Source organism: Pan troglodytes, chromosome 13 (assembly GCF_028858775.2).
Source record: "Pan troglodytes isolate AG18354 chromosome 13, NHGRI_mPanTro3-v2.0_pri, whole genome shotgun sequence".
Taxonomy (NCBI): domain Eukaryota; kingdom Metazoa; phylum Chordata; class Mammalia; order Primates; family Hominidae; genus Pan; species Pan troglodytes.
In genome coordinates, this window is record NC_072411.2 from 97602233 (window position 1) to 97615099 (window position 12867).

The 12867-nt window shown below is 39.4% G+C and overlaps 1 protein-coding gene across 1 annotated transcript in view; it reads left to right on the forward strand.

The window, feature by feature from the left end:
• SLC39A10 (solute carrier family 39 member 10) overlaps nt 1-12867 on the forward strand; it is a 161359-nt gene that overhangs the window by 20109 nt on the left and 128383 nt on the right. The window contains exon 3 of the mRNA XM_063791423.1: nt 10087-10184. The gene's annotated coding sequence lies outside the window, so the exon portion shown is untranslated. The remainder of the gene's footprint in view (nt 1-10086; nt 10185-12867) is intronic.

Sequence of the window (12867 nt, forward strand, 5' to 3'; positions counted from 1 at the left end):
AAACTGTCAAGGATGAGGAAGTCTTGCTTCTGGTATGAGAAAGCCCAACTTATACTCAAAATGGGTGTCGAGGCAACACGAAATTATAAGAATGTGCTATAACTTCACACAAACTAGTCACGACAACTCAGCTGAATGCAAACGATGACCTTAGAACACATTTAAGTTGAGCAATATAGCCTAGCCAAAATATTGGATGGCTTGGTTCTTTAGCCCCTTTGAAGCATTCTTTGGGCAACAACTTTGGTAATGGTGGAGTTAGTTGATGGCTTCAGCATCAGCGTCACAGTCGTTCTGTGAGATGAGGCTCCTGGAAGTGAGTTTAACAGTCTCTTAAAGTCCTGCATTTGGCTCCACCTCTTGCACCCATAGCCCTTTTGAAACCCGTTGCCCACAAGTGCTGTGGGCTGTTCAGTCCCACTGGATGCAGATACAGGTAAAGGATCAATCTTCATCTCTGTGCCATTCCCCACAAGCTGGCAATGCTTTTCAGAAATCTCACTTGCCTCACAAACTGCTGAGGGAAATATTTCATTGCATTGGAATTATTTACTTCTGTGTATGCTCTGTAGCATTTTCAAGAATGTGCTCATTTTCATTAGGCTTGAACGACGTTCTACCAAGGTCGTACCTTCTCAGAATCTTTTGCCCTTAAATATTTAAGACAGCAGGTGCTTCAGGAATGAGCATCTATCAAGATCATTTGGTATGAAAAATCATTCAATACATGGTGCCTTCGTTTAACAAGTTACAGAAATAGAAGGGAAAGTTATGGTACGAGGGCGTAGATTACAAGGATGTCTGCTTTTAAAGAGAAAATGAAATGTCCTAAGTCAACACACTGGGCTTCTCAGTTTCTTCTATCTTTTACAATAGCTTCATCAGGCATGAGTAGCAGAACTGACCAGCAGATCAGCGGGGGCAGTGCAAAGCAACAGTAAAGTAGTACAAGGCAAGTTAGGATAATTGTTGCAAATCTGCAAAGAATCTTCATTCCCCAGAGAGTTGAAAGTCTAATTGCCAAAGAAAGGAATGCAGCTGTCATCTTGAAATGGAAGAAATACCCCTCAACTATTAATATGTTGGCTGGCAGTGTGTTCTGCAGAAGCTAGGGAGTCTCTTCTGAATATAGGGCTTGTTGCAAAAACTGAGATTTAATTAATGTCACATCTCTAGATACTAAATTCTTACAATATAGAACCCAATTTCTGGAAATGGCCTACACTATTTGGCAGCCACAAATCCAATAATAAGGCTGCCCTCAAAGCCCTGCCCATCTGGTTGGATTTTTTTCTCTATTTCTGCCTCCTAATTAGGAGATTAAAGCTATTTTCCTCTTGATTTATATATGTCTTTCTTTTTGACTTTTGAACAATATCATTTCTCTTGGTTTATTTTTCTTATTCTCTTAAGTGTTTTTACCAATTAATAAAGTGTTTAAATTTGTTCCTTTTTTTCTGTTTGCTTCTTCCATTTTATTTTTTTTGTAACTATGTTACTTCAATTTTAAATATGAATATGCTGCTGCTTTCAAACATCCTCTTTTGAAAGAAATGATAGGATTTTATAGATTTTCTTAGCAAGTGAGAAATCAATTTAGCAATATGTTGCAAACAAATTTTACCCTTGATTAGACTGAAGTTTTTGGTCACGTATATAGCTTCTAATTTGTTTTCAGCTTCTATTATTATGATCCATTTTCTGATTCATTAATTCCTACTCTTTATCCTTTTTCATCCTTCTGTTTACCTTAAGTTTAATTTGTTCCAGTTGCTTAATGTGAAAGCTTAGTGCATTCATTTTAAACCTTTCTTCTCTTCTAACATAAGCATTTAATGTTATAAATTTCTCACCAAACACTGTTTTGGCAGCATAACGTAACTTTTTTTTTTTTTTTTTTTTTTTGAGATACGGACTTGCTCTATCACCTACGCTGGAGTGCAGTGGTGCGATCACGGCTCACTGCAGCCATGATTTCCCAGGTGTAACTGATCCTCCTACCTCCATCTCCCAAGTAGCTGGGACAACAGGCTTCCGCCACCACGCGGAGTTTCACTATGTTGCCCAGGCTTGTCTCGAACTCCTGGGCTCAAGTGATCCACCCACCTCGGCCTCCAAAAGTGCTGGGATTACAGGTGTAAGTGACCACACCAGGCCCAATATGTTGTATTTTAAATTTGTATTCACATAAGTGTATTTTCTTCTTATTACCATGTGCTATTTAGAAGTACGTTGCTTAATTCAAATATTTGAGGATTTTCCATGTATCTTGAAAATTATTGATACCTTGTTTCTGTGGAGAAGGAAAGATTTCTTATCCACTGCTAGGTTCATAGCTGAGACCCCTATAACAGAAGACATTAAGAGCCAGGTGTGTTGGCAAGGCAGAGGATCCCTTGAGCCCAGAAGTTTGAATCCAGCCTGGGCTATATAGTGAGAACCTGTCTCTACAAAAAATAAAAAAATTAGCCATGCATGGTGGTGCATGTCTATAGTCCCAGCTACTCAGGAGGCTGAGGTGGGAGGATTGCTTGAGCCCAAGAGGTCAAGGCTGCAATGAGCCATGATTGTGCCACTGCGGTCCAGCCTGGGTGACAGAGGGAGACCTCCATCTCCAAAAAATAAAATAAAATAAAAGACATTAACGAGAAAAGCATACACATTTATTCAATATAAATGTTGTGAGACATGAGTACATTCATTACGGAAACAAGGAAACAGGGAAACCTGTATATATTCATGCTTAGGTTTGATGAAAAGTGAACAGTTTTGGGAAAATATGATTGGAGGACAAAAGGAGTATGAACTAATGTTAATAAACTGGGAGAACTTAGCAAGAGAGGGCCCTTGTAATGAGAGTCTTATGACCTGCCTCAGAGGAGAAGAGTGATGGGAAGAGAAGGCTTCCTGCTTCTGCTGTTTTCTCAAATGTCGAGGTACCATATTTTGGGCTAACATGTCTTGAACCCCATAATTTCCTTCCGTTATGGCCAGGAACATCTTTTTTAAAATTTAAATTCCTACAAATTTATTGATATATGTTTAAGTCCAAAATTTGATGTAACTTCTTGAATGTTCCATTTATGTTTTAAAAAATGCGAATTGTTATTTTTTGCATGGAGTGTTCTATATATGTCATTTAGTTCAAGTTGTTTGATAGTATTGACACAGTTTGTTCACTGCTGTATCCCAAGCACCTAGAACTGTAGGTTCTTTGCAAATATTTGTTGTGTGAATGAATGATCTATATTATGGTGACGATTTTCATTTTCACCCTCACCCAGAATTCTAAAGATTAGGCTGGCTGAAGAATAATTCGAAGGTAACTAGTGTATCTACACTAGCTCCCAAGCAATTGCATATGAGTATTAAGCTGAAAGGCCATGTAGTTTGCATTTCTAGGTCTATCACTGCAGCGTTTACTGTATTTCTGATTACTTAAACGTCAAGAGATAGCTGCCTTTCAATACTGTTCCAAAAGAAAACATACCAGAGAAAAAGCCCTCAAATCTGTATATGGCAAGTCAGTACAAATTTGTTTTCATGGTAAACAGCTGAGGATGGGTAGGGACTGAGACCAGAAAAAAAAAAAAAAAAGAGAGATGGCACTGATTTTTTTTTTTTTTTTTTTTTTTTTTTTTTTTTACTTTAAGTTTCGGGATACATGTGCAGAACGTGCAAGTTTGTTACATAGGTATACACGTGCCATGGTGGTTTGCTGCACCTATCAACCCGTCATCTAGGTTTTAAGCCCTGCATGCATTAGGTATTTGTCCTAATGCTATCCCTCCCTTTGCCCTCCACCCACTGACAGGCCCTGTTGTGTAATGTTCTTCTCCCTGTGTCCATGTGTTGTCATTGTTCAACTCCCACTTATAAGTGAGAACATGCGGTGTTTGGTTTTCTGTTCCTGTGTTAGTTTGCTGAGAATGATGGTTTCCAGCTTCATCCATGTCCCTGCAAAGGACAGGATCTCATTCTTTTTTATGGTTGCATGGCCCTGAAATTTTTATATCATAAGTACATTCTTGAATGATTGCAAATTTCTTATTGCACTCTTTCTTTACAAAGCTTTTGTTTCTTTGCATAACTCTGCAAAAGAGCTGTCAGCCATGTTTGTGGCCCAGGAATAAAAATGGTAGTTCTTGCAATAGAGATTATCAGTCTTTTTAGAGTAACCTCACCATCCCCCCACAAACTTATATTTCATGTTTATTTCTTTTTAAAATTCAGGCAAATCAATATTAATTTTATTCTGAGATTTTTACAATACCCTTGAAATTACTATAAATATATTAGCTTGGTAGAGAAACCAGGATCTCTGGATTGGGATTGTGACTAATTTAGAATTTTAAAACGTATTAACTAGAGTTATAATTTGTGCAGTCTTCAAATGTGGCAGGAGGGTTACATTTTTCTTTTTTCTTTTTTCTTTTTTCTTTTTTTTTTTTGAGACGGAATCTCGCTCATTCTTATTGCCCAGGCTGGAGTGCAGTGGCGCGATCTCAGCTCACTGCAACCTCCACCTCCCAGGTTCAAGCGATTCTCCTGCCTCAACCTCCCGAATAGCTGGGATTACAGTCACGTGCCACCACGCCTGGCTAATTTTTGTATTTTGGGCAGAGACGGGATTTCACCTTGTTGGTCGGACTGGTCTCAAATTCCTGACCTCAGATGATCCACCCACCTCGGCCTCCCAAAGTGCTGGGATTACAGGTGTGAGCCACTGCACCTGGCCAGGGTTATATTTTTCTTAATTGGTGCATCCAAATTAATCCATGTCAAGTTTGCACACTATTGATGTCCAGCTCTGCTGTCATTTCAATTCTCTAAGAGACCTTTTTCTTCTTTATCTTTCTTAACTTCCTCCAAGAAAACCTTGCTAGAAATCAAGTCTGGCCAGTTTTACTAGTTCTTGCCTTAAGTATAAGTGCTATCTTTAAAATCATAGAGTCCTGTGTGTGTGCTAGTCTGAGATGTTTTTAATTAGGCCAAAACATGTCTTAGCCTGAGAATGTATCTGCATAATTCTAGATTTTAATATATAAGACAGCTAGCCAAGAGAATATTATATGTGGATTGTTGTTGTTGTTGTTAAACCTATTGAAACTAACTTAACTTGATTCTCTATAAAAATCTTTCCTCTACCTCCTGAAATATTTTAATTAGATACTGCTCTGAGTATGCCAACAATCACTTGACATTCTGTTGTTTTTAGCTCATAGTTACCTACATTTCTCTCCTATTTCTTCTCCTGTTACTCCCACCACTTACTACAACCCCAAAGAGCTTCTTTGTGCCTTGTTTTATGTAATCAGGAAGAATGATTCTGCTCTGGTATGAAGGAGAATCATTCCAAATCTAACAAGAACCGTTCAGTTTTGAGAACCTGAGAAGGAGACCATTAGTCATAGTTTTGAGGACCATCAGTGCCAGACAGAGACCTCTTGTAGGAGCCCTTGCTGGAAGAAGTGAGGGCTTGTGTGAGGACTCAGGCAAGGGGGCACCCAGGCTGCCCCTCCCTTGGCCAGATGTGCCCGCACCGTGCCACTGAGCTAGAAAGCCAGCACAGACTCTCTGTCTTCCTTAAGATGCCAAGAGGAGGAAACACACACTTTTCCTGAAGCAAAAAAAAAAAGGGGTTATAGGCTGGGTGCAGTAGCTCACGCCTGTAATCCCAGCACTCTGGGAGGCCGAGGCAGGCAGATCACCTGAGGTCAGGAATTTGAGACCAGCCTGGCCAACATGGTAAAACCTTGTCTCTACTAAAAATACAAAAATTAGCTGAGTGTGCGGTGGGAGCCTGTAATCCCAGCCTACTTGGGAGGCTAAGGCAGGAGAATCACTTGAGCCTGGGAGGCGGAGGTTGCAGTGAGCCGAGATCGTGCCATTGCACTCCAGCCTGGGCAACAAGAGCGAGACTCCATCTCAAAAAACAAAAACAAAACAAAACAAAAAAAAACACGGGGTTATAAATCATGGTGCGAGTCTATAGTACTATGGCTATAGTACTATGGGTTCTCTATAACTCTTATACTTAGGTATTATGTTGGGTTGTCCTGGGAGGACACTTCAGTGCCAGCCTCTTTTTTTTTTTTTTTTTTTTTTTTTGAGACGGAGTCTCGCTCTGTCTCCCAGGCTGGAGTGCAATGGCGTGATCTCGGCTCACTGCAACATCCACCTCCCGGGTTCAAGTGATTCTCCTGTCTCAGCCTCCCGAGTAGCTGGGATTACCCACCACACCCGGGTAATTTTTGTATTTTGGGTAGAAACCAGGTTTCACCATGTTGGCCAGGCTGGTCTTGAACCCCTGACCTCGAGTGATCCGCCTGCCTCAGCCTCCCAAAGTATCGGGATTACAGGTGTGAGCCACTGCGCCTGACCTGCCAGCCTTCTTTTGAAAACCTTTAACTCAGCCAGGCATTGTGGTTCATACCTGTAATCCCTGTGCTCAAGCACTTTGGGAGGCTGAGGCGGGAGTATCACTTGAGCCCAGGAGTTCAAGACCAGCCTAAGCAACATAGTGAAACCTCATCTCTTAAAAAAAATTAAAACCTGTCACTGGTTTCTGAGTGTGCTTTTATTTTGAGGATGTCCAGGGCCACTAGCCAGCTCTACCTGTGTGAAGTAGAAAAAGCCACCCTTCCCCATAGGCAGGAGAATACAGACTCATGCCAGGGTACTTGGCTTGTCTGGCGTGCTTACGTAGTAATAGCCAGTGCAAATATGCATGTGGCTGCCTGGTGGCTATATCTGTGAGTGTGGTCGCAGGGTCACTCTAGTTTAGTAAATAGTTTGTCCTTGATGCCTCTTGACATTAATTCCAGAGAATGATAGCCAGGGAGTACAAGGAAGTTACAGGGCAGATAAGGCTGGTGATTATCACAAGCTCTTCAGAGAAAGGCCATAACGTGTGGAGAAAAACCACGGCCACTCTTATCTTTGGTGTGTCTCAGCTTAAATTTCCCTTCCTCACAGAGATCTTGTTTTGTCAACCCACCTAGAGAGGAATCCTGGTTTTTTTTGTTTGTTTGTTTGTTTGTTTTTTGAGACGGTATCTCTTTCGCCTAGGCCGGAGTGCAGTGGCGCTATCTCGGCTCACTGCCAGCTCCGCCTCCTGGGTTCATGCCATTCTCCTGCCTCAGCCTCCCGAGTAGCTGGGACTACAGGTGCCCGCCACCATGCCCGGCTAATTTTTTGTATTTTTAGTAGAGACGGGGTTTCACCGTGTTAGCCAGGATGGTCTCGATCTCCTGACCTCGTGATCCGCCCGCCTTGGACTCCCAAAGTGCTGGGATTACAGGCGTGAGCCACCGCGCCCAGCTGGTTTTTTTTCTTCTTACAAGTGACACTTATTTGTATTTGTGTGGTTATCTTATTTATTAACTATCTTTTCAAATATTTCTGTGAGGTGTTCGCCAATATATCCCTAACCCATAGCTGACTACTTGACACAGAGTTGGCACTTATTAGACATTTGTCAAATGAAGAAATGTCTTTAGCAGCGTCTGGCCATGGCAAGGCAGGGGAGTATGAAGGGAATCTAAAATAACAAGAGGACAGAGGACGTGTGACAGCCCTTGTTCAGAGGGATAGAGTCTATTTGATTTCCCGTGCCACAGGCTTTCTTCAATCCTGTCACCTTTTTCCAGATAGGAGTTGCTGAGCAATTGACGTTTCATTGCTTGTTTTTAGCTACCATCCACTGAGAATGTCAGGCACTGTGCTAAGGACTTCATTTACATACATTAAGTCATCCAACCTGCACAACAAGTACTCAATGAAATATGTTTAATTATTATCCTATTTTACAAATAAAGAAACAGTCTTGGAGGGTATGGGAGGGGAGGTGTTTGTGTGTGTGGTTATGTAACTAACACAATAAATGTCAATGCCAAGACTCAAACCCAGATCTATCTGACCCCAAATTATGCACTCTTTTATCGCTTCAGGTCTTGTTTACTTTGTAAAATATGTGCTTTGGTTTCAGACCCTGAATTAATGCATTCTTAAACATTATATTGCCTTCACTTTGAACAAAGTGATATGAGGCAAGAGATTCATAATGCAAATGCCTATGACCAACTTGTTTACCCGGCGTCTAACGGCCCATCTACATTTGGTCTTTCTGGACTGTGACCTAATCTAGTAAATCTTGGCCTCCATATTCATTTCCTTATTTTGCTCTCTTCATTGGTGCTCGCTCCCCATATTTCAGGCAAAGAGCCACTGCATAGTGACTACAGCCCCCAGACAGATGTAGGCTGTTTCTTACCCTAAGCAAGGCACAGGGGGTCTGGTTATATAGTTCAACAGGGAACAATGCTTAGTCTTCCAAGTTGAGAAGTTTCTCTCTTTTTTTTTTTCACCTTAGAATTTAACTGGCCAGGTGTGGTGGCTAACACCTGTAATTCCAGCACTTTGAGAGGCTGAGACGGGTGGATTGCTTGAGGTCAGGAGTTCTAGACCAGCCTGGGCAACATGACCAAACCCTGTCTCTACAAAAAATATAAAAATTAGCTGAGTGTGGTGGCACCTGTAGTCCCAGCTACTGGGGAGTCTGAGGTAGGAGGATCGCCTGAGCCTGGGGAGGTTAAGGCTGCAGTCAACCATGATTGTGCTACTGCACTCTACCCTGAGTCACAGAGTGAGACCCTGTCTCAAAATATATATGCAATATATATATATACACACACACACGTATATTTATATATTATACATATATATATATATCCTGCAATGAACATGGGAATGCAGATACTTCTTTTACATACTGATTTCATTTTCTTTGAATATGCACCCAGTAGTGGGATTGCTGAATCATATGGTAATTCTAGTTTCAGTGTAGAGGAACCTCTATACTGTTTTCCATCGTGGCTGTATTCATTTACATTTCCACTATCAGCACACTAGGGTTCCTTTTTCACCACACCCTTGCCAACAGTTATTACCTTTCATCTTTTTGATAATAGCAATTCTAAAAGGTGTGAGATGATATATTATTGTGGTTTTAATTTGCATTTCCCTGAGGATTAATGATGCTGAGTATTTTTTTATGTATCTGTTGGCCATCTGCTTGTTTTCTTTTGAGAAATGTATTTAGGTCCTTTTGCCGGTTTTTTGATTGGGTTCATTGTTTTCTTGCTATTGAGTTGTTTGAGTTAGGAGGTGGTATTTGATATCATTTCAATTAAGAATCCCTCCAGACCATACCTTCCTTGAAGATGTCGCATATGGTTGTATCAGGATTCACTGGTTTCTCTTTTGGGCATTACTTCTCTCCCACCCACCCTCTCATCCCACTTTCCTTGCCCAAAGAAGAAAGAAATGGGAAGAAAAATACTTTTCTTTGTCTTCAAATGCAAAATGTATTTTTTGTCCTAGGGCCAATAAGGTCTACAAAGTGAGCATGAAATATTATACTCAGGGTAGGAGCATTAATGCATGCTATGAGAAAGGATACAAACCCTGCAAGATTTCAAAGGGATCTTTCACAGGGAGAAAAAGAAAAAAGTTGAGGTTGGTTGGGTGGGGATATGATTTAAAGAAGAGGAAAAGCCAGACTCTGTATTGTGTGTGTTGCCAGTTTGCTATAGTCATGGTGTTGTAAAAGAAATCAGTCCAAAAGACCTTGTTTTATTTATGTAATCAAGTAATCACAGTGTCTCTGAAACTTTTAGATGCAAGCACAGAAATAGAAGTATTTATGAAGTCAGACTTACAATTGCCAGGAAGTAGTAAAGAATGCCAATGTAATTTCTGCTACCTGTGTAAGTCCTAAGGGAAAGATGAGCTCATGAATACATATATATAGATCATTACCAGGCTGAATTAAAATACATTAAATATAAAAGTGGGCATAATCCCCTGAGGATATTCAACATAAAAGGAATAGCTGAAGAACAACCTGAAGCTTTAAAAGTAGGGGAATCTAAGATCCTCACTGGCTGGAGAAAACAGTTACTACACACCCTTCCAGGAAAACACTTTATATAAAGTTTGGTGTTTGAAAGCCTTAGCTGATCTAAATGAATGCAAATTTAAGAGGAGGGACTTGCCTTATCCTTCTATTTGTGGTCTCCACAGCCCCTGGACCCGAGAGGCTTCAATAATTGTTACCTGAGTTGGATTGAATTGAAATAAAGAAGTAAAGATCCTATATCATCTACTGAAATCTTTAAAGGGTAAGTTTCTTTCTTTTTTTTTTTAACCATTTGTTAAATGGTATAGTATATACTATTGGTTAAACAGTTGGACATTTCTTTTAGTAGTTGATTTTTGGGTAACAATGTCTTCAGTCATCCTGGAGTCATTCTGAGAGTGACAGACATGCCCTCCATCCACACACCAGAAGTGTCATATTTAGGGAGTGTGCCATTCAGTAAATCTTTGGTGTGTTACTAAATGGACATCAACAGGGGACTCAATGGGGACCAAAAGTAAATTTTAAAGACCTTAAAACAGAATGAAGTGGCTACCAATTAAAAGGAAGAAATATGTAGATTCATACAAAGGAATAGAAAAAAAAATGTGACTTAAAACTGAGAGAATGCTGAGACAATGACAAGCATTAAAGATGGAGAAGCAGGAACAAGAAGGAAATTTATGTGCCCAAACAGATTGGTTTAAGAAGTATAATGTGGACCAAAGGCTGTATGCAAAAGTAACTCAAAATGATTGAAAAGAGATGCCCCCTCCCCAAATTTAGCCAACATAAGACATTCCTTTTGATAGAAAATGACCACTCTAAAAAATGTTGAAAGGAGAATCACAAAAGTAAACAATAAGAGGAAATATTTTTGAATAATGGAGGAAAAAAATTACAGTGCATAGGTACACATTATTAACATTTCAGGAATGTCTGTTTACTGCAATAACATATCATGAACAAAGTAATGAAGACAAGGTCTTGAAAGAAAGAAACACTGGGTGTTGTTTTTCTTTTTCTTATCATCTCAAAACTGGACTTAACCAAATATATTGGGATGGAGATTAACTACTTATGAGTAGACTAGAATCACAACCAAACTCATCCTTAGATAATTCTGAAGCACGAATACAACCACCACAAACTTGAAAACCTGGATAATTCTACCAGAAAGCCAAATAAGCCTTCATTATTGAAAGAAGCCATTTTTTATTCTATGAAATAATTTAAAATTCTGAGTTGCTTACCTTCAGGCAAACTCAGAATTTTAATAGTAAGAAGAAAATAACAAAGCACACCACCTTGGAAATCTGCGTGTCTTTAACTACAAAGAATCATTGACAATACAGAAACGAAAGGCCTAGGTACAGTTCTCTGAGTGAGAAATTATGATTGAATTTAAAAGTAAATAAGCTAGTTCAGACTATAATTTTCATGAAAAAATAAGGCATTAAGAATTTAAATCTTTTTCAGAACTTTTATTTCACACAAAGAAAATAAAACGGGGGAGAAGCCCAGTAAATAAAGTTTTCAGTCAGCTTTTGGATTTTTTGGTGTAAAGAACTGGTTATGAGGGTATAAATTTACTAACAGTTGGATTTTAGTCTGCTCATTTAGGTTTCATCTTGTGTAAGCAGAACATCTTGTATTTGCATGTTTTCGTTTTTGTTTTTGTTTTTGTTTTTTGAAGTGATTTTGTATTTAGGATCAGTTATGCCATGAAAGGCTTTATTCTTCCTTTCTTGTTAATTGTGGAATAACAAACATTAACCAATTTGCTTTTAGGCTAAAGACAAGCAAATGCAATTCAGTACCCAGCTTTAAAAATTCTTTTGGTTATGTTATCATTTGGCGTTCTAACCATCCTTTGCACTGACTTCACTTTTTACTGCATCGTCTTAAATGTGTAAATTTTATTTTTTTGCATGTTTGAATCCATAAGGACAATGATGTAGATGCTTATACATGCTTTGAGAAAATTTATGTATTGTGTGTATGTTTGTAATTTATTTTAAAAATCAACATCTATCCCATGTGCACCTATTTGGAAGTATGCATCTAATACATTGAGGCACACTCTATGCTATGCTAAAAGAAGAGTAATCAACCTTTGCCCTCAAGGAGGTTACTATCTATTTTAGCTGATTTAATATATCATGTATGTTCTGTCATAGGATAAAAGAACAATTTAGCTTTGTGTGTGTTGAGTAAGAATTTTGTCTGAGCAACAGTAAGATAAAATGGTTTTGGAGTTAGGTGAATCTGAGCTTGAAACCTAGCTGTGCACACTTAGTACCTTTGTTCCTTTATTTTTTATTTTATTTTTCAAGATAGGATCTCACACTGTCACCCAGGCTGGAGTGCAGTGGTGTGATCTTGGCTCACTGCAGCCCCAATCTCCTGCGCTCAAGTGGTCCTCTCACCTCAGCCTCTCCAGTGGCTGTCATTACAGGTGTGTGCCACCACATCTGGCTAAGTTTTTGTGGTTTTTGTAGAGATGTGTTTTTTGCCATGTTGCAGGCTAGTCTAGAATTCTTGGGCTCAAGTGATCCATTCACCTCAGCCTCCCAAAGTTCTGGGCTTACAGGCGTGAGCCATCATACATATGTGGCCAGCTTTTGTTCTCTGAAATCTGAGATTTCAACTTATAAAATGAAGATACTAACTTTTAGCTTATAGAGGTGTCATGAGGGCTAAGTGCAGTAATGTATACAAAACACCTAATACATAGGCCCTAAGTTTTTAATTCTCTTCCCTCATACATATTATTTAAATGAAATGTTCAGGTTTAGCATTGTCCATTATTGTCTCTATTCATTTTGGTCTAGGATTTCTAAATCAATTTCATAAATGCAGCCAGGCTATAATTGGCAGCACTTTTGAGTGGTGAATGAGACAGTGAGCTAGTGTTAAAATTTCAGACGGGAGGTAGGAATGCC